Here is a 25,614-nt window from a genome sequence, read left to right as displayed (position 1 = left end):
AAGAAACACATTGCACAGGGAGATGATGAGCTGGTGCCTATATAGAGCCTTCAACACTGTGTCCTAGCATCTATGGTGCAGGCAGATAATTTGCATGCTACACAAACTGAAACAAACACAACTCTGCCCACAAATGCTTTTGATCTGGGTTAGTGTCCTGCCTATAATAAGCGCTAGTGCAGTGGCAGCACATAGCTAGTGGGAGTAAGTAACCAAGATCTGACTTGACTTAAAGGCCAACCCATGAGCCAGAACCAATCCCTGACACTGCTTGGGTGACCTATACCTGAGACCTGATAGTTCAGGAAAATCGAATACTACCATTCTAAACATAATAGCAATAAAATGACCCCTGTTGTCAGTCTTCTATACCCATTGATCAGTCCTTGTTCAGCCACCATCAGAAAAGCTTTCTCCTGCAGCAGATGGGAACAAATGCATACACCCAAAGCTAGGCCTTATTTAGAGATAAGAAACCTTGGAACATTTCCCTGAATGGATTCAAATCCCTCCCATTGGGTCGCAGGGGATTCTGAATTAGATGGGACAGAAAGAGTGAAGGAGCCAGAGGGTATGGAGTTCAACAAGAATACAAGGACATCTAAATAAACATGATCAATGTTCTTATGAACTCACAGAGACTGAAGCAGCATGCACAGGGCCTGTACAAGTCTACATGAGGTTCTTTGTGTATACATTATGGTTTCTACTTTAGGGCTTTTATGGAATTCCTGAAGGTGCAAAGGAGTGAGTCTCTATTTCTTGTGCCTTCTTTTAGGATCCTCTCCTTCTGTTTGTTTTGTCCAATTCCAATGTGTTAGATTTTATTCATACTACAGTATATTTAATTGATTATTAATCTTAGGATCCCACTTGTCCTCTAATGAAAGAACAGGGAGACAAAGAGGAACCAGAAGGAGTAGAAAAGGGGGACCATAATCAGAGTATAGTATATAAGGAAATATTTTTTCAATAAAATAAGAAAAAAACAGAATTCAAGAAAATATCTCAAGCAAGTTAAATAGTGAAATTATCATTAGAGTAATGTGAAGACATTGAAAAATATTACTGGTAAGTGAAAAATGTGCACTGAAAATCTTAAGTCTAATACGTATGCACAGGTGCACAGTGGTACATAATGAATACACACACACATGGTGCACACAAAGAAAAAAAGAGAAGACAGAGATATAAAATTGACTCCCATTTAATCATGTCTGTCCTCAATCCAAGGTTTAAAACATGTACTAAAATAATAGAGCTTCAAATTTCATGTGTGAATATTTCTTTTATTTTCTTTTCAGATAATAATAAAATGATTTCTTTATTTTCCTCCTTCCCAACATCTCCTTTCACTTTCAAATTGATGGCCTCCTTCTTTTTAATTGTTGTTACATGTATATATTCCTAAATATAGCCTTTCAGTCTGGATTATGGTACTAGTATGAATGTTTTCAAAATCAAAGACCTCAACATAAATACACATCCCTTGAGCCATTTTATATTTGACAAAGGTACCAATATATAAGGTAGAGAAAGGAAAATATCTTCAATAAATGGTTCAGAGAAATGTACGTCTACAGATAAGCAGAATAAAATTACACCTGAATCTGTTACCTTGCACAAAAACTAACTCTAAATACATCGAAGACCTAAATGTGAAACGAGAAACACTAAAAGTACTAGAAGAAAACAGAAGAAGAAACTAGGAACTTTCCTACATGACATAGGTGTAAAAGAGGACTTCCTAAATAGAACTCTATTTGCCCAAGAATAAGTGCCAGGACTGACAAGTGGGATTTCAAAAAAATCATAAATTGGGACTGAACATCCTGTTACCTGCATATCTGACAGATAATTTGTACCCAAAATATAATAGAACTCAAGAAATACAGAACAAATACAACAACAGCAAGAAAAGAGTTACTTCTTTGAAAAAGGGGACCAGCTCAAGGGGAAGTCCCAAGGTCTTACACTATTACTGAGGCTATGGGGCTCTCACAAAAAGAGAACTATCATGACTGCCATCTAAAATACCCAACAAACAGCTGAAAGAGTCAGAACAGATATTTACACCCAGCCAATGGACAGAAGCTGCTGACCTCTGTTGTTGAATTATCGAAAAGCTGGAAGGAAAAAAAAAGAAGGGCAAACCTATAGAATCACCAGCAGTCTCAACTAACCTGGACCCCCGAGATCACTCAGTGGGCTACCAACCAGGCAGCATACACCAGCTGATAAGGTCCCCAAGACATATACAGCAGAGGCCTGCAGGGTCTACACTCAGTCAGAGAAGATGCACCTAACCCTCAAGAAACTGGAGGCCCGAGGGAATGGGGAGGTCTGGTAAGGTGGGGGGTGGGGACATCCTCATGGAGAATGGGGTGGAGGGGGAGATATAAAATGAGGACTGTTCAGAGGGTGGACCAGGATGAGGATAAAATCTGGACTGTGAAAGAAGATTAAATAAAACTTCAAAAAAAAAAAGAAAGAAAGAAAGAAAGAAAGAAAGAAAGAAAGAAAGAAAGAAAGCTGTTAAAGTTAGTAAAAATGGAATGTGATTTAGTTTAATTCCAATTTCTAATAAAATCTTAATATATATAAATGAAAATTTTAGTTTTTATAATAAAATTTTTAAAAAAGAAAAAGAAAAATGGGCCAGGAATACTAATAACAACAAACACACACACGCACACACACACACACACACACACACACGCACGCACGCACGCACGCACGCACACACACGCACGCACGCACGCACACACACATGCACGTACACACACACACACACGTGCGCACAAACGCACACACACACACACAAAACTGACATCTTTAGTCTCTTGCAGCTAAGGAAAATCAGTCAAAAACTTTGAGAATCCATATTAACCCAGAAAGAATGACAAGGATCAATAAAACATGACAGAACAGGGGAAGGGAGTAAGCAGGGAAAGGGGAGCTCTCAGGCACTCTTGGGGAGAGGACAAACTGGTGAAGTCATATTGGACATCGGTGTGAAGATGTCTTAGAAATCTAATGAGGATTCTTCCCCATAGTCCAGCCATACCATCCCTTGTCAAATGCACAAAGGGTTCCATGTCCGACTCCACAGATACTTGTTCAGCCATGGCTCTTGTTACTCTGTTCACAACGGTTATGAAACAGAAGCAACATAAATGTCTGTCACCCGATGGATGGATGATGAAAATGTGATACATGTACTGTGGAATACTATTCACTTGGCAGAAAAAGAAAATTGTGAACATTTCAGGTAAACAGATGGAATTGAAAAGATTATACTTTGTGAGTTAATCCTGACCTGGAACGACAGGAGCTATATATTCCGTCATCTTCACAGCTAAGTATATAGCCTAGAGTAACTAGAAATTAGCAATGTAAAATCAGTTTATTGCTATGATTGGGGGTTCGCACCCACATAGAAGGATATCATAGTCTGAGTTCTCTGATCAGGGAACTATGAAAAGGGAGCTATAGGATCATGTAGGTAAATACGGGAAAGAAGATAAGAACAATAGGGCTATCTATAAAGCCACAAAGAATTATACTCTTAGCTATTTACCTAAAATACCTATAATACACCTGATTATGTGCATAAATATTCATATCTAGTTTTTCTGGATGAGAATGTCACCTCCAATAGCCAAAGACCATGCAACAAAATTCTTAATACCAGATACGAAAAGAGGTCTTTTAAGTTGTTGGCCAAGGATGCCCAAAAGTCTCCCTAGACACCACCAGTTTATTTTCATTGTGCTTATTATTTTGCAGAAGGTATGTTACTATTTGCAGACAACACCGTGAACTTCAAAAGCAGAGCAAATAGTTCCTTGAAGTAGAAATGACTTGAATATCTCACCTCTGAGGACTATCTTAATGGCACCAGATGGTGACACACAAATTGGATTTAAGACCAGATCATGTCTGGTACTGGAGATTAGCTATTTACTCCATTCTAGTGAAACCATGAATCTGGAAACATAGTAGATTACAACTACTATGTTACTAAATCGTCATAAAAACTCACAGCAATGTAAACATTTGTCCTTCTACCACAGTTAAACTCATCAAGGAAACTTCTCTTTGCAACAGATGAAGACTGTTACAAAACTCCACAAATAATCAAAAGCACAGTAGTAGAGCCTAGTCTCAGTGGGTACAGTCTCAGAACATTTCTACACATAGGACTTAGGTACATTATGAAAGAGGGTGGGAAAGAGTGTGAGAGCCAGAAAATTAGACAGTTTTCTGTGAGTCAATGTCTCCTAAAAAATATGAGAAGCTATGCCCAGAGAAAGTCTTATCAATATGACCACCCAAATGTTAAATGACATCAATGAATATTGCAAAGTGGAGGAGGAAAGCCTAAGAGACCTCAGTCCTACAACAAGAACTATACGCAACTGAGGAGTACTGAGACTCCAAAAATTATTTTCTCCAGGGAAACTAACACCAATGGAAATGATGTCTGATACTGGAAACTAGCAGTTTACTCAGTGCTGATGAAGTCATGGATATTGAAGGAAAACCTACAACTACCAATTTACTAAATCAGCATAATCCTTAACAGCAATATAAACATTTATCCTTATATCAAATTATACCAAGAGTACCAAGTTATCAGTCCTGAAAACATATATATATATACATATATAATTATATATGTATATGTATGTGCATGTACATACAGACACACACACACACACACATATATATATATATATATATATATATATATGTATATATAAAACATTATACAGACTGAGCAGTTTAGGAATACATGTATAAACTTGTACACATATGCATGCAATAACAATTTATGAAAAAAAGGGGGGGGCATAATTTTGAAAGACAGCAGTCAGTGAGGGTTATATAGGAGCATTTGGAAGGAGAAAAGGAAAGAGAGACCTCAAACATAAAAAGGCTAAGAAATGATTAGGTGTTATTTTGTTTCTTGGTTTTTCTTTTAATCAATGCCATATTTTAAAGAGATTCACAAAAGAAGAAAATAATAGTTAAGAAAGATGGAAAAACCAAGGTAACAACAACAACAAAAAAAAAAAAAACCAAAAACAAAAAAACACCAGATGCATTATTATCCTCTTACAGAGAATGCTGGAGTAAATGCAAAGGCTGCAAGGAGCTATTGACTCAACCATCTCACTTACCTGAAACAAGAGGATGTCAGAATACTACGGGCACCATGCCTGGGTGATGGATCTGTGGGAAGATGAGTGGGTATAGACAGTTTTTCCACCTAGTGTGACTTTACCAGTATATAAAAACTTTGCATTTACTATTTAAAGATACACGTACAGACTTTTCAATTTACTAATATGGTTTATGCAGTAGATATTTCAGATGAGTTAAAAAGAAAGTTTATTAGAAAAATAAGACATGATGTGTGAGTATGATAAAACAACTACTCAGATGTTTTAAAAGTCAATTAGCATTGCTTACTCGAGTAACTTTCCATTCTGTACCACAGAATGGCTTCAAAATTATCATAGTGATCACTCTTTCAGTCACCAGGGGTTGGGGTCACATGAATTGATTTTTAGTTTTACCCTATTTCCCCTAAATTACTTAATTCCCAAACACTCAAGGTTTTTAATTCCTTGGTTAGCATCTCAAAATTATTGTAACATCTGGAGATTAAGTTATTATGAAAAGGTGCAAAAAACTGGTAAACATTTGTATTAATATATGTTACTACCACAGGCTGTATTATGGTATGATTGAAAAGAGTTAGACAGAACAATTTGCAAATTCATCTGGAATAACAGAAAACCCAGGATAGCTAAAGCTATCCTCAACAATAAAAGGACTTCAGGGGGAATCACTATCCCTGAACTCAAGCAGTATTACAGAGCAATAGTGATAAAAACTGCATGGTATTGGTACAGAGACAGACAGATAGACCAATGGAATAGAATTGAAGACCCAGAAATGAACCCACACACCTATGGTCACTTGATTTTTGACAAAGGAGCCAAAACCATCCAATGGAAAAAAAGATAGCATTTTCAGCAAATGGTGCTGGTTCAACTGGAGGGCAACATGTAGAAGAATGCAGATCGATCCATGCTTATCACCCTGTACAAAGCTTAAGTCCAAGTGGATCAAGGACCTCCACATCAAACCAGACACACTCAAACTAATAGAAGAAAAACTAGGGAAGCATCTGGAACACATGGGCACTGGAAAAAATTTCCTGAACAAAACACCAATGGCTCATGCTCTAAGATCAAGAATCGACAAATGGGATCTCATAAAACTGCAAAGCTTCTGTAAGGCAAAGGACACTGTGGTTAGGACAAAATGGCAACCAACAGATTGGGAAAAGATCTTTACCAATCCTACAACAGATAGAGGCCTTATATCCGAAATATACAAAGAACTCAAGAAGTTAGACCGCAGGGAAACAAATAACCCTATTAGAAAATGGGGTTCAGAGCTAAACAAAGAATTCACAGCTGAGGAATGCCGAATGGCTGAGAAACACCTAAAGAAATGTTCAACATCTTTAGTCATAAGGGAAATGCAAATCAAAACAACCCTGAGATTTCACCTCACACCAGTGAGAAGGGCTAAGATCAAAAACTCAGGTGACAGCAGATGCTGGCGAGGATGTGGAGAAAGAGGAACACTCCTCCATTGTTGGTGGGATTGCAGACTGGTAAAACCATTCTGGAAATCAGTCTGGAGGTTCCTCAGAAAATTGGACATTGAACTGCCTGAGGATCCAGCTATACCTCTCTTGGGCATATACCCACAAGATGCCTCAACATATAAAAGAGACACGAGCTCCACTATGTTCATCGCAGCCTTATTTATAATAGCCAGAAGCTGGAAAGAACCCAGATGCCCTTCAACAGAGGAATGGATACAGAAAATGTGGTACATCTACACAATGGAATATTACTCAGCTATCAAAAACAACGAGTTTATGAAATTCGTAGGCAAATGGTTGGAACTGGAAAATATCATCCTGAGTGAGCTAACCCAATCACAGAAAGACATACATGGTATGCACTCATTGATAAGTGGCTATTAGCCCAAATGCTTGAATTACCCTAGATCCCTAGAACAAACGAAACTCAAGACGGATGATCAAAATGTGAATGCTTCACTCCTTCTTTAAATGAGGAAAAAGAATACCCTTGGCAGGGAAGGGAGAGGCAAAGATTAAAACAGAGACTGAAGGAACACCCATTCAGAGCCTGCCCCACATGTGGCCCATACATATACAGCCACCCAATTAGACAAGATGGATGAAGCAAAGAAGTGCAGACCGACAGGAGCCGGATGTAGATCGCTCCTGAGAGACACAGCCAGAATACAGCAAATACAGAGGCGAATGCCAGCAGCAAACCACTGAACTGAGAATAGGACCCCTGTTGAAGGAATCAGAGAAAGAACTGGAAGAGCTTGAAGGGGCTCGAGACCCCAAAAGTACAACAATGCCAAGCAACCAGAGCTTCCAGGGACTAAGCAACTACCTAAAGACTATACATGGACTGACCCTGGACTCTGACCCCATAGGTAGCAATGAATATCCTAGTAAGAGCACCAGTGGAAGGGGAAGCCCTGGGTCCTGCTAAGACTGAACCCCCAGTGAACTAGTCTATGGGGGGAGGGCGGCAATGGGGGGAGGGTTGGGAGGGGAACACCCATAAGGAAGGGGAGGTGGGAGGGGGATGTTTGCCCGGAAACCAGGAAAGGGAATAACACTCGAAATGTATATAAGAAATACTCAAGTTAATAAAAAAAAATATTCAACATCATTAGTCATCAGGGAAATGCAAAGCAAAACAACTGTGATGGTTTGCATATGCTTGGCTCAGGGAGTGGCACTACTAAAAGGTGTGGCCTTGTTGCAAGAAATGTGTCACTGTGGGGATGGGCTTGGAGACCCTCCTCCTAGTTGCCTGAGGATGCTCAGTCTGTTCCTGGCTTCCTTCAGATGAAGATGTAGGACTGAAGATGTAGAACTCTCAGCTCCTCCTGCACTATGCCTGCCTGGATGTTGCCAAGCTCCCGCCTTGGTAACAATGGACTGAACCTGTGAACCTGTAAGCCAGCCCCAATTAAATGTTGTCCTTTATAAAACTTAAAAAAAAAAAAAACAAAAAAAAAACAAAAAAACAAAAACAAAAACAAAACATAAAAAACCCTTTGAAATAAATAGTTTTGCTAAGATTTATCATTTTCATGTCATATGTTTGAGGTAGCATGGATGAGCACATATAACACTTATCTTCTTGAAGAACAGGCATTATATGTTTATGATATTAAATAATAAAAAATATTAAATATTTAAAAAGTCCTAAACATTTCTGTCATTTTGTGTTTCTTATTATGTGAAATGGTTGCTTTAGTATTTATGATTATAAAATCAAAATGTCAATAGTTAGATACATTAAGATTATCTGTGTGAAAATAAAAAAAAATAATCAAGACAAGAAAAGGAAAAAAGGAAAAAAAGATTATCTGTGTGAGATTCCCAAACCACAAACCCGCCCACTGGGTCCCTGGCAAGCCCAGCAGTCTTCATGCCTTTCCTGTCCCCACTGCGCACCACACTCTGGTCCACACCTTTAACCACAATGCCAAAGGCGAACAGCCACCAGAGACCACAAGGTGAGACCCCTACCTCAATTCCCTGCTTGTCATCCCTCTGGGCAAAGTTCTGTCCTGCCCTCTCTGCACTTGATTTCCTGAGACAAAATTCTACCTGCAACCCTAGAAAAGTGCGACCACCCATAACAAATAGGTGAGATCCCCAAGCATCAAGGCCCTGTTCAATGGGCCCCTCAGTATCTCCAGCAGCCTTGACGTCTGCCCTATCCCGACCTTCCCTATCCCTCTGTACTCCATCTTCTGGTTCACAATACCGTCAATTCCAGAGGCCTGCAACGATCAGGCACCACCAGTTCTGCCTGCATCCTTAGAGGATTGATGCCACCCAGAATAACAAGGGACCTGAAGGAACTAGCAGCTCTGCCTGCAGTGCCAGAGGTCAGCTTGTGTCAGGGACTACCAGGCCTGCCAACGCTAGAAACAACCACGTGGCTAAAGGCCAGTGGAAGAACAGGATTAACAAAACCAAAGGCAATATGGCACCATAGGAACCCAGCTATCCTACTGCAGCAAGTCCTTGAAATCCTGAAACATGAATCACAAGAAAATGACCTTAAATATAATGTTACGAAGATTACAGAGGCCTTTAAAGAGGAAATGAATTAATCCCGTAAAAAATACAGTAAAATACAATCAAACAGAGACCCTAAAGAGTAATGAATGAATATATAGAAACACAGGAAAATAGAATCAAACAGGTGAAGGAAATAAATGAAACTGTCCAAGAACTGGAAATGAAAACAGAAGCAATAAAGAAAACATAATCTGGGGGTTGGGGATTTAGCTCAGTGGTAGAGCGCTTGCCTAGGAAGCGCAAGGCCCTGGGTTCGGTCCCCAGCTCCAAAAAAATGAACCAAAAAAAAAAAAAAAAAGAAAACATAAACTGGCAGGACATCACTGAGCATCCCAGATGTATATACTACTTGAAGTTGTTTTCCTGATGCTGGAGCAGTGGGGTTTGGTGCAGAGAGCAGAGAGCAGAAGGGAAGCCCCATGTGAGGGGGTGGTGAGCGTGGGTAAAGGTGGGAGAGGAGGCAGGAAAGGGAAGCCATGTACAAATCAGACTGCCCTGGAGGTGTGCAGTTGAGAAACAGAGCAAGAGGTAGTTATGATCAATGGACACCCTGAAGCACCCAAAGAAAACACAGGACTACAATTTAGGAGAGCAAATCCTCCTCGTTAGCCAGTTCTCTAGAGGCTACAAGAAGGGCTCCGCCAGGGCAAGTGACAAACACCATCCCAAAACCATTAAGCTTTTCGGTGAACAGTCAAGAGCCCCTTCTGCATTCGAAGCTCTTTACTCTCAAGGAGGCAATTCTTGCAGACTGCTACATGGTTCAATAAAACACAGATGACAGTGGGAGTGCCTGCCTAAACTTCTTCCATTCGACCTGCTTCTAATTATGCTAGCCGAGGGTCTGAGGGAGAACAAGCCTCTTTTATACTTTGGTGTTAAAAGAAGGATTTAGGAAGGTACTTCTTGTCAAGGGTGCTCCTGAAAAGGCCTTTGCTGCCCAGACTGATTCCTGTGATGAAGGCAGGTCTAGTTCATTCGGGTGACAGAGTGTTTGAAAGAAGACTGAGAGCACTTGTGGAGCTGACTGTCGTATCTGAGTAGCCACCTGAAACTTCTGCTTACAAGTCTTTTGAAGAGGCTAATGGACAAAACATTCAAAGAGCCCACAATCAGTACTTTGCAAAAGCTGGGACAGCACAGCGCCAATGCAAGTCTTAGCACCATCAAATCCAAAATCACAACATAATGCACTATCTGCTGTTAAACCCACAGAAGCCATGCTGCTTCCTCATGCTCTGGCAGCGATTGCCTGGACCTTTCATCAGGCCGGTCCGCTCTGACTCGCAGCACCATTCATAAATTAACTTTGCTGCGAGGGTCATGTGGAGCCAGGAAGAATCATCATATAAAGTTTGTCAACAAAAAGCTAATTAACATAAGCTTAGTAAAAGCTGAGTACTGTGGGGGTTTCTCAGCCTTGCCATTGTGTGAGTTTATAGATCACACCTATGTGTGTATTTTTCAATGCTTTTTACTTACAGCCTGTCTGAAGATCACTTTGTAGCTGTGTCCTTATTTTATAGGTTGGTTTTGGCCGTTTCATGCTTTTTTGATTTTAGTTTTTTTTATATTTATCAAGACTGAAAAAGCTTTTTGAAAGCAAGTAAACATTTGTGGTTTCACTATTAGCCGGGATGTGTAAATGTGTATTTTACAATGAGGAATGCTTGTGAAAAACATTTCTTTTTTTAAAAAAAATTAAATTGGGTATTTTATTTATTTACATTTCAAATGTTATCTGCTTTCCTGGTTTCCCCTCTGCAAACTCCCTATCCCATCTCTCCTTACCCTGCTTCTATGAGGGTGCTCCCATACCCACCCACCCACCCACCCACCCCCACCTCACCACCCTAGCATTCCTCTACCCTGGGTAATCAAGCTTTCACAGGACCAAGGGCCTCCCTTGCCACTTATAAAAGACAAGTCCCGTTCAGATCCTTCAGTCCGTCCCCAGACTCGTCCACTAGAGTCCCTGTGATCAGTCTGATAGATGGCTTCAAGTATGGCAAAGTCTCTCAGGAGACAGCTGTACCAGGCTCCTGTCAGCAAGCACATCCCGGCATCAGCAATAATGTCTGGATTTGCTGTCTCCATGTGGGATGGATGCCCAGGTGGGGCAGCCTCTGGATGGCCTTTCCTTCAGTCTGTCCTCTACTCTTTGTCCCTGTATTTCCTTTAGACAGGAGCAATTCTGTGTTTAAAATTTGGAGGTGAGTGGGTGATCCCACCCCTCAAACAGGGGGCCTTGCCTGACCTCTGGATATGGTCTTTACAGGTTCTCCCTCCCCTTTGTGGGGTAGTTCAGCTAATCTCATCTGTGTGGGGTCCTAGGAGGCTCTTCCTTTCCTGCTATGTTCGACCTTCTGGTTGCTACTCTCAGCTCCCCATCCCCACTGCTCCACACCTCTGTTCAATTTCCTGACCCTCTGTATCTCCTCCCACACCTTATTCTGCCCCTCTTTTCCCCTTTCCCTGCTCTCTTCCTCCCAAGTCCTTCCCACCCTCTACTTCCTTTGACTGTCTTGTTCCCCCTTCTAAGTATGATTGAAGCATCCGCTCTTTGGTCTTCTTTCTTCTTCAGCTTCCTGTGGTCCATGAGATGTAATGTGGATATTCCAAGCTCTTTGCCTAATATCCCTTATCGGTGAGTGCATACCAAGTGTGTTCTTTTGTGACTAGGTTACCTCACTCAGGATGATATTTTTTATTTCTATTCATTTGCCTAAGAATTTCATGAAGTCATGTTTTTAATAGCTGAGTAGTACTCCATTATATAGATGTACCACATTTTCTGTATCCATTCCTCTGTTGAAGGACATCTAGGTTCTTTCCAGCTTCTGGCTATTATAAATATGGCTGCTATGAACATAGTGGAGCACGTGTCCTGGTTATATGTAGGAGCATCTTGTGGGTATATGCCCAGGAGAAGTATAGCTGGACCCTCAGGTAGTTCAGTGTCCAATTTTCTGAGGAACCTCCAGACTGATTTCCAGAATGGTGGTACCAGCTTGCAATCCCACCAACAATGGAAGAGTCCGCTTTCTCCGCATCCTCGCCAGCATCTGCTGTCACCTGAATTTTTGATCGTAGCCATTCTCACTGGTGTGAGGTGGAATCTCAGGGTTGTTTTGATTTGCATTTTCCTGATGACTAAGGATGTTGAATATTTCTTTAAGTGCTTCTCAGCCATTTGAGTTTCCTCTGTTGAGAATTCTTTAATCAACTCTGTACCCCATTTTTAATAGGATTATTTAATTCTCTGGAGTCTAACTTCTTGAGTTCTATGTATAAACTGGATATTAGCCCTCTATCAGATGTAAGATTGATAAATATTTTTCCCACTCTGTTGGTTGCTGTTTTGTCCTAATGACATTGTCCTTTGCCTTACAGAAGCTTTGTAATTTTATGAGATCCCATTTGTTGATTCTCAATCTTAAGAGCATAAGTCACTGGTTTGACCATCATTTCTATCCTGAAACTTGTTTTAAATGTGAAAACTCTATTATAAATATGTTGTTTATTAAAACTTTTAAAAACCACTTAAACTTTAGGTTTTAATTGTAATTAAGTTATTTTGCATTTTGTAGCCTGAAAATTGTGATGATGTATACATACAGAGACTCTGAAATTAAAATCTTAAAATGTAAAATAAACCCACAAATTGAGGTTCCTGAAGATGTAAATCCTAGAGAACAGACAAAGAAATACAGACACAAGCATCACCAATAGAATCTAGAGCATAGAAGATACAATAGAAGAAACTGATTCATTGGTCAAAGAATGACCAGTGCAAAGAAAAGGCTAAGGCTAAAAAGTTTCTAGTCCAAAATATCCAGGAATTGTGGGACACTATGAAAGAAAAACTAATAATAGTATGAACAGAAGAAAGAGAAGACTCACAACTGAAGGGCCCAGCTATATTAATGGCCAATGATTGTTAATTCTTCTTACTTTGGTGGTGATGCTATCACTGGCTGTGATATTTCAAAAGCCTAAAAGACACATTGGCCATTAATATAGCTGAACATCAGGATCTCTCACTCTGCTTCATTCAAGAAACAAACCTCAACCAAATATATAAACATTACCTCAGAGTAAAGGCCTGGAAAAAGGTTTTCCAAGAAAATTGACCCAAAAAACGAGCTGGAGGTGCTATTCTAATATCTAATAAAATACATTTTAACCAAAAATAAACAAAGAGATACAGAAAGACACTTCATACTCATCAAAAGAAAATTCCATCAAGATGGAATCTCAGTCCTGAACATTTATGCACCAAATAGAAGGGTACTCACATCCGTAAGAGAAATATTACTAAGTTAAAATCACACATTGAACCCAACATAATAAATAGTGAAAGACTTCAACAGCCCACTCTTACTAATGGATAAGTAATTGAAAGAGAATCAAAACATATAATTAAGAAAACTAACCAAATTTATGAACCAAGTGTACCAAACAGATATCCAAACACAAAAGGATACACCTTCTTCTAATCACCTTGCAGAACCGTCTCTAAACTGACCATATACCTGATCACAAAGCAAGCCTCATCAGATATATGAAGATTGAAATAACTCTGTGCATCCTATTTAACCACCATGGATTAAAGCTGAACTTCAACAACGAAAAAACCTACAAACTCATAAGATATTAAGAACTTTCCACTCCACAATCATTGGTTCAGGGAAGAAATAAAAACTTTTGATGAAATTGAAAGAAAAAAGTCACAATATACCCAAACTTTTGGCACACAATGAAAGCAGTGATAATGTAAAAGTTCATAGTACTAATTGCCTTCGTACAGAACCTGAAGAGTTCTTATACTAGCAACTTAAAACTATACCTGAAAGCTCTAGGGAAAAAAGACAACAGAGAAGGAGGAGGAGGAGGGGGAGGGAGAGGTGGAGGAGAGGGTGGGGGGAGGAGGAGAGGAGGACAGGGAGGAGGAGGAGAAGGAGGAGGAAGAGGAAGAGGAGGAGGAGGAGGAGGAAGAGGAGGAAGAGGAAGAGGAGGAGGAGGAGGAAGAGGAGGAGGAGGAGGAGGAGGAGGAGGAGGAGGAGGAGGAGGAGGAGGAGGAAAGCAAATAATCAAAGTCAGGGCTGAAATCAAATCAGTTAGAAACAAAGAGAACAATTCAAATAATTTAAGAAACCAAGAGCTGTTTCTTTGAGAAAATCATCAAGATAGATAAAATGTTAGCCAAACTAACTAAAAGGCAGAAAGCCAGTATCCAAATTAAAAAAAAATGATTGAAAGGGAAGATATAACAACAGACACTGAGGGAATTCAAAAAATCATTAGATCATATTTCAAAAGCCTAAAAGACACATAATCAGAAAAGCTAACTGAAAAGTATGATTTTCTAGACAGATACCACATATCACTAATCAAAGTTCTTCCAGACTCTTTTTTTCTCTCTCTCTCTTTTTTTTTTTTTTTTTTTTTTTTTTTCGGAGCTGGGGACCGAACCCAGGGCCTTGCGCTCATTAGGCAAGCGCTCTACTGCTGAGCTAAATCCCCAACCCCACTAATCAAAGTTCTAAATATTCCTATAAACGCTAAGGAAAGAGAAGCAGTAATTGAAAGTCTCCTAATAGGGAATGGGGATACCCATTGGCAGATGGTTCCAATGCCAACTTCTACCAGACTATCAAAGAATACATACTGTCAATACTTCTCAAACTACTTCACAAAATGGTCAGAAGGAGCATTTCCAAACTTATTCTATGAGGCCACACAACCCAGATACTGAAACAACCTAAAGACTCAAAAAATAAAAAAGACCAATTTTTTTAATGAACATTGATGCAAAAATAGTCAATAAAATACTCGCAAACTAAATCTAGGAAAGCATCAAAATGTCATCCACCATGACCAAGTAATCTTCATCCCAGGGATGCAGGGGTTGTTTAATATACAAAAGTCCATCAAATTACCTATCATAAAGAAACACACTGACATAATAAAACCAAACATCATTATCTCGTTAGATGAGGAAAAAGCCTTTGACAAAATCCAACACCCCTTCATGTTAAAAGTCTTTGAGGTATCAGGGATACAAGGTAGGTACTTTAAACATAGTACAGACAATACATAGCAAGCCAATAGTCAATATCAAATTAAATGAAAATCAAAACATAAACAAACAAACAAAAACCTTAGAAAAAGTACAGTAAATTTAGGGACAAGACTAGGCTTCCCACACTCTTCCTATCTCTTCAGTGTAGTACTTGAAATCATAGGTAGAAAAATAAGACAACTAAAGGAGACCGAGGGGATACAAATTGGAAAGGAAGAAGTAAAATATTGCTATTTGTAGATGTGACAAGATACATTTGTGACCCCAAATATTCTACCATAGAACTCCTACAGCTGATAAACACCTTCAGTGAAGTGGAAGAATAAAAAATTGACTAAAAGAACTCCGTAGCCCTCCTTAATACAAACAATAGGCTGAGGAGACAGCATCCTTCAGAATAGCCACAAACAATATAAAATATTCTCAAGTCACTTGAACCAAGCAAATGAAAGATCTGTATGACAAAAACTACAAGTCACTGGAGAAAGAAAATGAAGACAATATCAGAGAAAGAAAGATCTCACATGTTTACAGATCCAATGTATAGATTCAATGCAATTCCAATCAAAAACTCAACACCATTTTTTACATATCTTGATAGAGTAATTCATAAAATCACATGGAAAAATAAACATAAGCCAGGACAGCTAAAACAATCACGTACAGTAAGTCAGGTATTACCATCCCTGACTTTAAGGTATACTACAAAGCAATAGTAATAAAAATTGCCTGGTATTGGATAGAAACAGACAGGTTGGTAAAGGGACTCGAACTGAAGACCCTGAAATGAACCCACACACACATGGGCACTTGATTTTTCCTAAAGAATGCAAATGCATACAATGGAAAAGGAAGAGCATCTTAAACAAATGTCACTGGTCTAACTGGATATATGCAAGTAGAAGAAAGCAAATAAATTCATATTTATCACCCTTCGCAAAACTTAAGTACATGTGGATTGAGATCTCAATATAAAACTGGATATACTAAATCTAATAGAAGAGAAAGTAGGGAATGGTCTTTATAGCATTAGTACAGAAGTCAGCTTCCTTAAATAAAACACCCATAGCTCAGACACTAAGATCAACAGAAAATGGCATCTCAAATCTTCTTTAAGGTAAAGGACACTGTCAATAGGACAAATTGGCAGCCTACAGAAGGGAAAATGATCTTCAGGAAGCTTACATGTGACAGAGGGCTAATATCCAGAATATATAAAGAACTCAAGAAGTTAGACACCACCAAGCCAAATAACACAAAACATGTGGTACAGAGCAAACAGAGATTTCTCAAAAGAGGAATCTCTAATTCATGGCCAAGAAACACTTAAAGAATAATGGCAAACACAATTATATGATACTATTCAGGAAAGAAAAGAAAGGCAGGAACTTTTATTTGTTAAAAAATAATACAAAATTATTACTGGAAAATAACTCTGAAAGGACCAGGTGTCACATTAAATTATAATAAATATGCATGGAACAAAAATTTAGAATGCAATCTGAAAAATCAAATAAACTTAAAAACTGAAAAAGTTCAAATCAAAAATATCACTAACTAGACTTAGTAGAGGCCTTGAAATGGCAGAAGAAAAGTTCAGTCAGTGAGAAAATCTGGTTATTGTGAATCACTGGCTGTGCTTGTGCTGTTTATAGCAAGAGCAGCTGGGAAGGATGCTAAAGTGGGAAGTTCCAGCTTTCTTACATCAGGTTAGAAAGGTTTATTCTGTTTCACATGGAATAGAGTTGCAAATATAGGTTGAAAAACATAAGTTCACAGAAAGTGTTTGTGATACTTTTGAAATGAAATAGAGATAGTATAATCAATATGAAATACAGACATCGATTGCATTTGACAGAAGCAATAAAGCCATCAAACATACGGTAGAAGAGATTTAAAAGCCAGGCAACATGGAATAGTTCTAAAATCCCACCAGGAGAAAACCTGAAGATGGGGTATTTTGAGTATCCATTTTGGGCTTAGGCTATTTGTGTAAGTTTGCCTCAAGAACAATACCAAAAAGATTCACACACACACACACACACACACACACACACACACACACACACACACACACCACAGAGATGGGGGGGAGGACTACGCATACGGGGGGAGAGAAAGAGAAGGAGAGAGAGGAAGAGAAGGAGGGAGGGAGGGAGGGAGGGAGGAAGGGAGGGACGGAGGGAGAATTCCAGGGAACAGTGAGTTTTATTTCCTAGCTTGATTAACAGATAATATGTATGGAGAACTTCATTTGTCTTCTCCAAAGTATCTCAAAAACATACCACATTTCAGGAAATATATTAGGTGTGAGAGACTGCATGGAAAACCACATCATCAGAAATGTCAGATTTCATGCAGTTGCTTCTGGGTGAAAATAACACCAGACAACAACAACAATCATCTTGAAATAGGAGCATTATATATCAGACTGAAAGAAGAGTAATCTTCTATTGTTTGTAAAATAAAACCAAACAAAGCTACAAAACAGAGCACAAATGCCCAAATTACAACTTGGAAGCAGGTAATGGATAACTACCTTCTTGTCACTTTCATATGTTGGATATAGACCAGAAAAACTTGCAGGGACACTTAGCAATACCCACGTCACCCTTGCAGCCACCTACAAAATCCTTATAATAGGTCTCAAAGAACAATGAGGTGAATGTGGAGATATTCCACGTTCTTGAAGTGGAGGACGTGAGTTGTCAGCATGTCCATTTAGCCTAATTAGTGTACAGGTTATTCTAGGAATGAGTCTATATATGGAGGCATTGATTCTTTGTTTTCATAGACTAGAATGATCACAAGGCTATTCAACAGCTGCCCTGCCAATGAACAATTAGCTTTGTTGATTGGTCTCATGACAAGAAAGATGCTTAGTTGAAACTAAGAATAAGAGACATTTGGTGAGAAATAGAAACGGTTAGACACACGCACGCACACACACACACTTTATATATCACAATAAAAAAAGGCAGAGAGTATGGTCTAGTGCTTGGGTGTTGCTTACCATGCCTGAGGCTTGAGATATTCAATCACATCACTGAAAACAGAAACATCCTGAAAGTAATTAATTAGCTTAAGATAATTTTCATTTTGGCTCTAAGTAGATATCACATGCCAAAGTCAAACTCAATTTATTCCCAACTCTATAAACTGTTTTCTCAACTATCTTAGCTATTTTCTGCTGCTCTGATAAAATCCATGACCAAAGCAATTTATAGAAGGAAGGTTATATTTGTGCTCATGGCTCCAGAGTGCTGTAATATTTTCCAGGCAGGGTGGCTTGGTGGCAAGTGGTAGGCATGTTAGCAGACATGGGTTGCTGAGAAATCACAACTTTAACTATCAACAAAAGCAGATAGCGCACTGGAACTGAGCAACAATTCTAACAATTCTCAAGGCCTGACCCATTGCATAATTCCTCCAGAAAATCTAAATCATGACATAACCTCCCTCAAACTATGCAAGTAACTAGGGAGGGGCCAAGTGTGGTAATCCTCAAGTGTTTGAGGGGACAATTCTTATTAAAACCTTCTTTCTCAGTCACTTTGTTATTGTTGTCAAGAGACACCATGACTAGGAAACATATTAAAACAAACATCTCCTGTGTTTTATAGTTCCTGAAGGAAGTAGAGAAGATGACCATCATGGCAGGGAGCAGAGCAGTAGGCATGCGTGACGCTCAAGCAGCAGCAGAAAGCTGACACTTTGATATTGCAACCAAAAAAGATCCAAAAAGACAGATACTGAAACCTGGTGGGGGAGGCAGTAACACACTGCCTCTGGTAAGATAAAGTCACACTGTTTAATCCTTTCTAAAGAGTCACCAACTATGGAACAAACATTCAAATATATGAACCTATAGGGGTATTGTCATTTAAATCAACACACTAGCATATGCAATTTTCACATTTAATACTTTGATTAAAGCCATTTGACCAAAAGACACTGAATGCAGTATAATTTCAAAACTGCAGAAAGTTCTGCATGATAGGATATCCAAGCATCATTGAGTATGTCCATGTTCATTCTATGAGTGCTACATGCAGAAAATAATGAGAAGGTGTTAAGAACAGATTCTGTAACGTGTAGAAAGGGACAATTTCATACTGAAGTTTTGTTCTCTGACTTTATTTATGTCCAATTCTCCTAAAATTGTTTGTTTTCACAAATGGGGAAAGGGACTTTTTACAGAAGAAACCACTGCTTTTTAAAATGTCATTAATGATATTAGATATGTTATCAAAGTGTAAGTCCAAAACAATTGGCCAATTTACTTTATAAATTTACCTAAACTTCTGTGGAAATTTCTTCTCTTACCAGAGTACTAATGTTTAAGAACACTCCACGACATGCCCCTCACTCATCTGTGTAAGCACTCAGAGACAGGATTGATCTTAGCTTTAATATTTTTAAGATTTTAATATTTTAATATTTTTAAGGGGCTAAAACATTCACTGGTCAAGGGCACTTAGTAGTAGTGACTACATAGGACTCCACTGCTGTGTTTCTGTTATAGCTATCGCTGACTCAGGAGTCTGTGCTTTCTTCTGGCCTCCATGAATATCTGAACACACGAGGTGCACACACACACACACATGACACACATTCAGATATTCATATTCACACACATAGATATACAAATTAACTTATATTTAAATCAAGACAGACACACTTGTTATATATTTGGACAGACCATTAAAAGCCTCTTCAGCAGCAACAGATAAATAAATGCGGGTGACCCTGTTACTTATAAAGCACAAATGAAGGGAAAACATAATTTATATTGTAAATGTTGTGTTAGACTTACTGTGAAGTGATATTACTGTTTTTTAAGACATCAGTACACATCCCTAGACATTTTCAAAACTAAAGAAAATAAAGAAACTTCACAGCAGAGAGCACTGAGGTGGCAGAGAGCTTATCACTGTGTTAACTGTGAAAATCAAGAGAGCATTTGACTTGTACTGGGTAAACAGTAAAGGCCATGCCATCACTCCTTGGGAGAACGGTCCTTTATAATGAGGGTATCTAAGGAAAGAGGTAGCTCATACCTGTAATTCCTGGACTCAGAGATCTGAGGTGGGGCAATCTCCACAATTTTTAAGCCAACCTGGTATTCATTGTGAACTTTGGTAGGAGGGCCTCTTCACAGGACAATCCTAACCTTTACAACCTTATGTAATAAACTTATTATAGTTCCTTGTTATTATATATCATAACAAATAATTCACAAGATTGTGATTTTAGAGGATAAGATGGTTTCAGGGAGGTTATTACGTATTTGTGGAAATTGAATTCAAAATTGGTGATATGAAATTTAGAAAAATGCTGTTTACCATTTGGGATTTGGGCAAGTCTTTGTAAGGTCTCCCAGATGATACAAGGAAAATCAGGGTCTCTTCTCAAGGGTTCTTAGTCAATTAATAAAAATAATTTACAAATAGTATTAAATAGAAGCTTGCAGAAAATTTTACTGGAAATTGAAAGAAAAATAAATAAATTCCCAGGGCAGGCAAGCTGACCATCTCTGTCATCACCCAGACATGAGAATGAACATAAGAAAGAAAAGTCAGGCCTTCTAAACTGCCGTAGAAGTTAAGACAACGATAGATAAGCTGTTGTGTGGCACAGAGGAGGACTCTCCTTTTAGAGAAAGTTTAGAGAAAACTAAGAAAGCTCCAACTGTCAGGCAAAGCATTCCTAAACTCTGGCCAGGCTGAAAAAAAAATGAAGAAGACAGAGTAGGTAAAATTTCACTGTGTCTCTCAGTCATGGTCCACAAGAAAGAGTGCAGGAGAACCGGGAACTCAAGGGAGCTCCCTCAGGGATTGTGCTGTGGTGGGATTCGGGGATGGAAAGTGATCTCGTTAAAGGAAATCCACTCCACATTCTACATTTGCAGGGATTAATAGTGAACCCGCCTTTCTAATGGCCATGCCTTTCAAAGAGTGGTCACTTGGACAGATGATTGACAGGCCCAACTGGAAACTTGGTTCTCCATACAGGGCAGAGATTACATTCTCTTATTCAGAAGGACTTTTACTTTAATGGAACTTTATTGCAATCCCAGCAGAACAAATACACACCTTCTCCTGTTTCCAGTCTGAAGGCTTTCAGAAATGCTCTGACAAGGACTTCACATGCCAGGAGGATGTCAGCTCTAGATTCCCTTACTGCAAGCTACCATTTTGATATTGCACATGGCAAAATTCTTGTCTGTTTTGTTTGTTTCTTTCTTTCTTCCTTCCTTTCTTTCTTTCTTAGAAAATTGATCTTTATTTTGTATACAGACACATATCCTGTTACAGCAGGATCTCCAACTATCAGAGAATGAGAGAAAACTGAGTAAGGGAAAGAAAACTTATTTTATAATAAGCGAGTTGCTTATTTGTATCTAACATGTTTATATTGAACCAACAGCAAGTAATAAGTTGACCAGATCATCATTTTAGGAGCAGTTGCTATTCTAGGGATGTCAATGAGAATCATCCCAATGTATAAATGTAAAACTTTTAGAGTAAGTAAAATGCTCACTTTACATTTTGCACTCACTCGACACTTTAGATACAATAAACTTGAATGAACTAACCAATCAACAAATATTGGTTAGGCAACTGCTTTGTACACTGCTGCCCAGACCTCCTAGAACTTGGTATGCAGACAACATTGCAGACTTCCAGAGATCCTCCTGCTTCTGCCTCTCAAGTACTGAGATGACAGATACGCATTGCCATGCCTTCATCCAGAAACTTCAAGTGTGGCATGAAGTCCCTTAACAAACGAGGCCCACATATCTTATTAGAGATTCCATTAAAATGAAGTACTAGGTACATTTCATGACTGCCAGGATTGTAATAATCAGGAAATTTCAACAAAATTCCTGGTGAATTCAGAAAATAAAGTTTTTCCAGATCAAAGTATTCTCAAAGAATTTTATAATTTCAAAGGTTTATTTCACTTGCGCTCAGTACTAGGGTCTCAGTAGCTTGCTATAAATTTAGGCATGTGAAAATGGAAATTTACTGTGCTATAATTTCTTCCAGATTTTCTCTCTGTACTAAATTTGGAATGGGTTTCAAAGAGTTCATAATTGAGTAAGTTAATGGAAAATAAACAATAAAATATTGACACATATATTCATATAATTATTTAGTTCAATGTTAAAAATGTTCTAACACATAACAACTTTTCCTTCTTATTGTTTTTTTACAACCTTACCAATGTGGTTTTTCAGAATGAAGTACTAGAGAATCGTGAATATTGCTTTTCTGTCAGATGTCAGACATGAAATATATGTGGAATTTTAATACTATCCCAAAGTTATCTTATTACACTAGAATTTTACTAACTTATTTATGCTTTTTTATGTGTATGAGTGTTTTGCCTGCATGAACATGTGTGCACAAATGTGCCTGTTTGTTGCTAGAAGAGAGCAACAGAAACGTAAGAGCTGGAATTATAGATGGCTGTGAAGCACCATTTGTGTGCTAGGAACAAATCCCTATTTCTGTGCACAAGCAGCGAATGGTTTAATGACTGAATCTTCTCTGCAGCCCCACTATCATAGAACTTTAATGATAAAGTGTTATAAACAATGTCAAGGTCATTCAGAAAACATGTGTATCCCTAAAAACATAGCGAGCATGAAAACAAAACAGAATATGTAGTGAGTGTTGTGTGTCTAATCTAAGTATTTGTGTGAAGAGATGTATAGAGGTGCACACCCGTACACATGCATATAGAGGTCACACGAGAATGGCTGGTATTCTCAAATATTATACTTGTCTTGGCTTGAGACAGGGTCTCCCCCTGAACCAGAGACATGTTGTTTTTCAGCCAGGTTGTCTTTCCAGCTAGTCCCAGCATGCATTTGCCCCACTTCTCCCCCACCCCCAATGCCCTCCTCCACCCGACTCCAGTGTGGATGAGTACCAGCAGCAATGCCAGACACTCACGTGGAGACTGGGGATCCAAACTGAGGTCCTCATGCTGTAAGGAATTCTTATCCTCTAAGCCATTTCCAAAGCTCCAGCATAGATGCTTTTTGACATGGAAACACAATCAAAGTGGAGGATTCCTGGAATGAAAGTTAGTTTTGATGATGGATTTACCTTAATCATTGATGCCAACAGTTGTTTGTCACTCACTTTGGTAAACTGCTTTTCATTTCTAAGCCCACATCTAACACATTTTTATTGATTTATTCCATTCTTCTTTTGAGAATAGGTATGTCCATTTTACTGAATCTTGCCTATACTGGTTGAGATATTTGTACTTAGAATCAACTTAGGATATTGTTTTGTGTAGGAGTATCGCATTCAAGATAAAACATCTTTCTCACATCTCTTTTGAACAGGAAAATAAGGAATAATTTTGGGAAAGCATGGAGATCACCAAAAAGTGTAGTCCTGAACAACTAAGAGAGTGGTTTCATCACTCTGGCTATGGCATCAGAAATGATCGTCACTTTCTTATTAAAAACTCCAAGTAGCTCATTTAAAATCATGTAGTAAATAAACTACAAGTAATGTCTATGCAGTAAATTAACTTGTATTTGCCCTATATGACATTAGTAGTGAAGGATGTTTGCTTTCTCCTACAGAAGATAAGAACAAATACAGAGAACTACAGCTGTCATTCTGCACATGGGTAAGGGGGTGTGGAGATCTTGGAACACTCACCTCTAAACTTGATGTGTCCATTCAATCCCTCCCCTCAGAGCTCAGGGAAATCTGCAAGAAGAGGAGGTGGAAATGTGTAAGAGCCAGGGGAGATGGAGGATACCAGGAGAATGAAGTTATCTGACTCAAGTGTGCCCAGCTCATAGAACTCACAGTTACCAGAGTAACATGACATAGGGCCAGTATAGATACATGCCAAGTCCTCTGTATATGTATTATCGCCTTCCTTTTAATGTTTATGGGATTTTTGAGTATGTGAAAAAGCGGATCTGTTGCTCTTGTGCCTTATTGCTCTCTATTTTTCTTGTGTTTGTTTGCCTTGTTTAATTTTGATGTAATGGTTTTTGTTTTATCTCATTATATTTTATTTTGTTGTGTTTTGTTGTCTCTTAGAAACCCATTCATTTTCTTTTTAATTATTATTTTTATTCATTCACTATACATTCCACTTGCTCACTGTCCCTTCTCCCGGTCACCTCCTCCCTCAGTCCTTCCCCCATACCCCTCCCCTTCTCCTCTGAGAGGGTGGAAACCTCTCCTGAGGATCCCCTCACTCAGGCACATCAAGTCTCTGTAGGGCTAGGTGCGTCCTTTCACAATGAGGCCAGACAAGGCAGACAAGACAAGACAAGAACAAATCCCACAGACAACAGCTTTTGGGATAGAACCCCCTTCCCATTTTTTAGGATACACATGAAGACCAACCTGCTTATCTGCTACGTGTGTGTGTGTGTGTGTGTGTGTGTGTGTGTGTGTGTGTGTGTGTGTGTGTGTCCAGTCCATGAATGCTCTTTGGCTGGTAGTTCAGTCTGTGAGAGATCCAAGAGTTCAGATTAGGTTGATCTTCCTGTGGAGTTCCTATCTACTTTCCCTTCCAGGTTGCATTCCTTCCCGAAACTCTTCCAAGAGTCCTCAATCTCCATGCAAAGACAAACACCCAGGGTAGTAGAAAAAAGTCCTGACATATAAAATGTCTTCTGGAGGGATCACAATCCCTGACCACAAGCTATATTACAGAGCAATAGTAATAAAAACTGCATTGTATTGATATAGGAATAGACAGGGTGATCGATGTAATTCAATCATAGACCCTGAAATAAACCCACCCACCTATGGACACTTGAAGCAAAGCCATACAATGGGGGATGGAGGGAAGAAAACTTCAACAAATGATGCTGGTCTAACTCGATGTCGGCTTGTAAAAATGAAAATAGATCCATACTCCACACAAAACTCACGTCTGTGTCGATAAAAGATCTCAACATAAAACTGGATACGCTAAATATAATAAAACAGAGAGTAGGCAATAGCCTTGAACTCATTGGTACAGGAGACAACTTACTGAACAAGCTGTAAGATCAAGAATTGATAGATGGACCTCATGAAAGCTTTTACTGAAAAGCTTCTGCAAGGCAAAGGACACTGTCAATAGGACAAAACCAAAATGGCTGCCTAGAGTTTGGGAAAGGATCTATTAGAGGGCTAATATCTAAAATATAAAAGAACTCAAGAAGTTAGATACCAACAATCCAAATAATTTAAACGGGGCACAGAAATAAAGGGAAAATTCTCAACAGAGGAATAGCAAATGGCTGGGATGCACT

At 38.9% G+C, this 25,614-nt stretch overlaps 1 long non-coding RNA gene and 1 pseudogene across 1 annotated transcript in view; one reads left to right on the top strand and one right to left on the bottom strand.

The window, feature by feature from the left end:
- Positions 1–25,614, bottom strand: part of LOC147996235 (uncharacterized) — a 158,949-nt gene that overhangs the window by 74,933 nt on the left and 58,402 nt on the right. The window contains exons 4-6 of the long non-coding RNA XR_015671634.1: positions 24,011–24,061; positions 23,285–23,406; positions 21,416–21,649 (exon numbers count right to left, since the gene is read on the bottom strand). This is a non-coding gene — a long non-coding RNA (uncharacterized LOC147996235). The remainder of the gene's footprint in view (positions 1–21,415; positions 21,650–23,284; positions 23,407–24,010; positions 24,062–25,614) is intronic.
- On the top strand, positions 9,712–10,442 carry Pacrgl-ps1 (parkin coregulated like, pseudogene 1; annotated as a pseudogene).

This window comes from Rattus norvegicus, chromosome 2 (assembly GCF_021556685.1).
Source record: "Rattus norvegicus strain SHRSP/BbbUtx chromosome 2, alternate assembly SHRSP_T2T, whole genome shotgun sequence".
NCBI lineage: Eukaryota > Metazoa > Chordata > Mammalia > Rodentia > Muridae > Rattus > Rattus norvegicus.
Note: the sequence above shows the minus strand (reverse complement) of the source record. Positions and strands in the feature narration are given on the sequence as shown.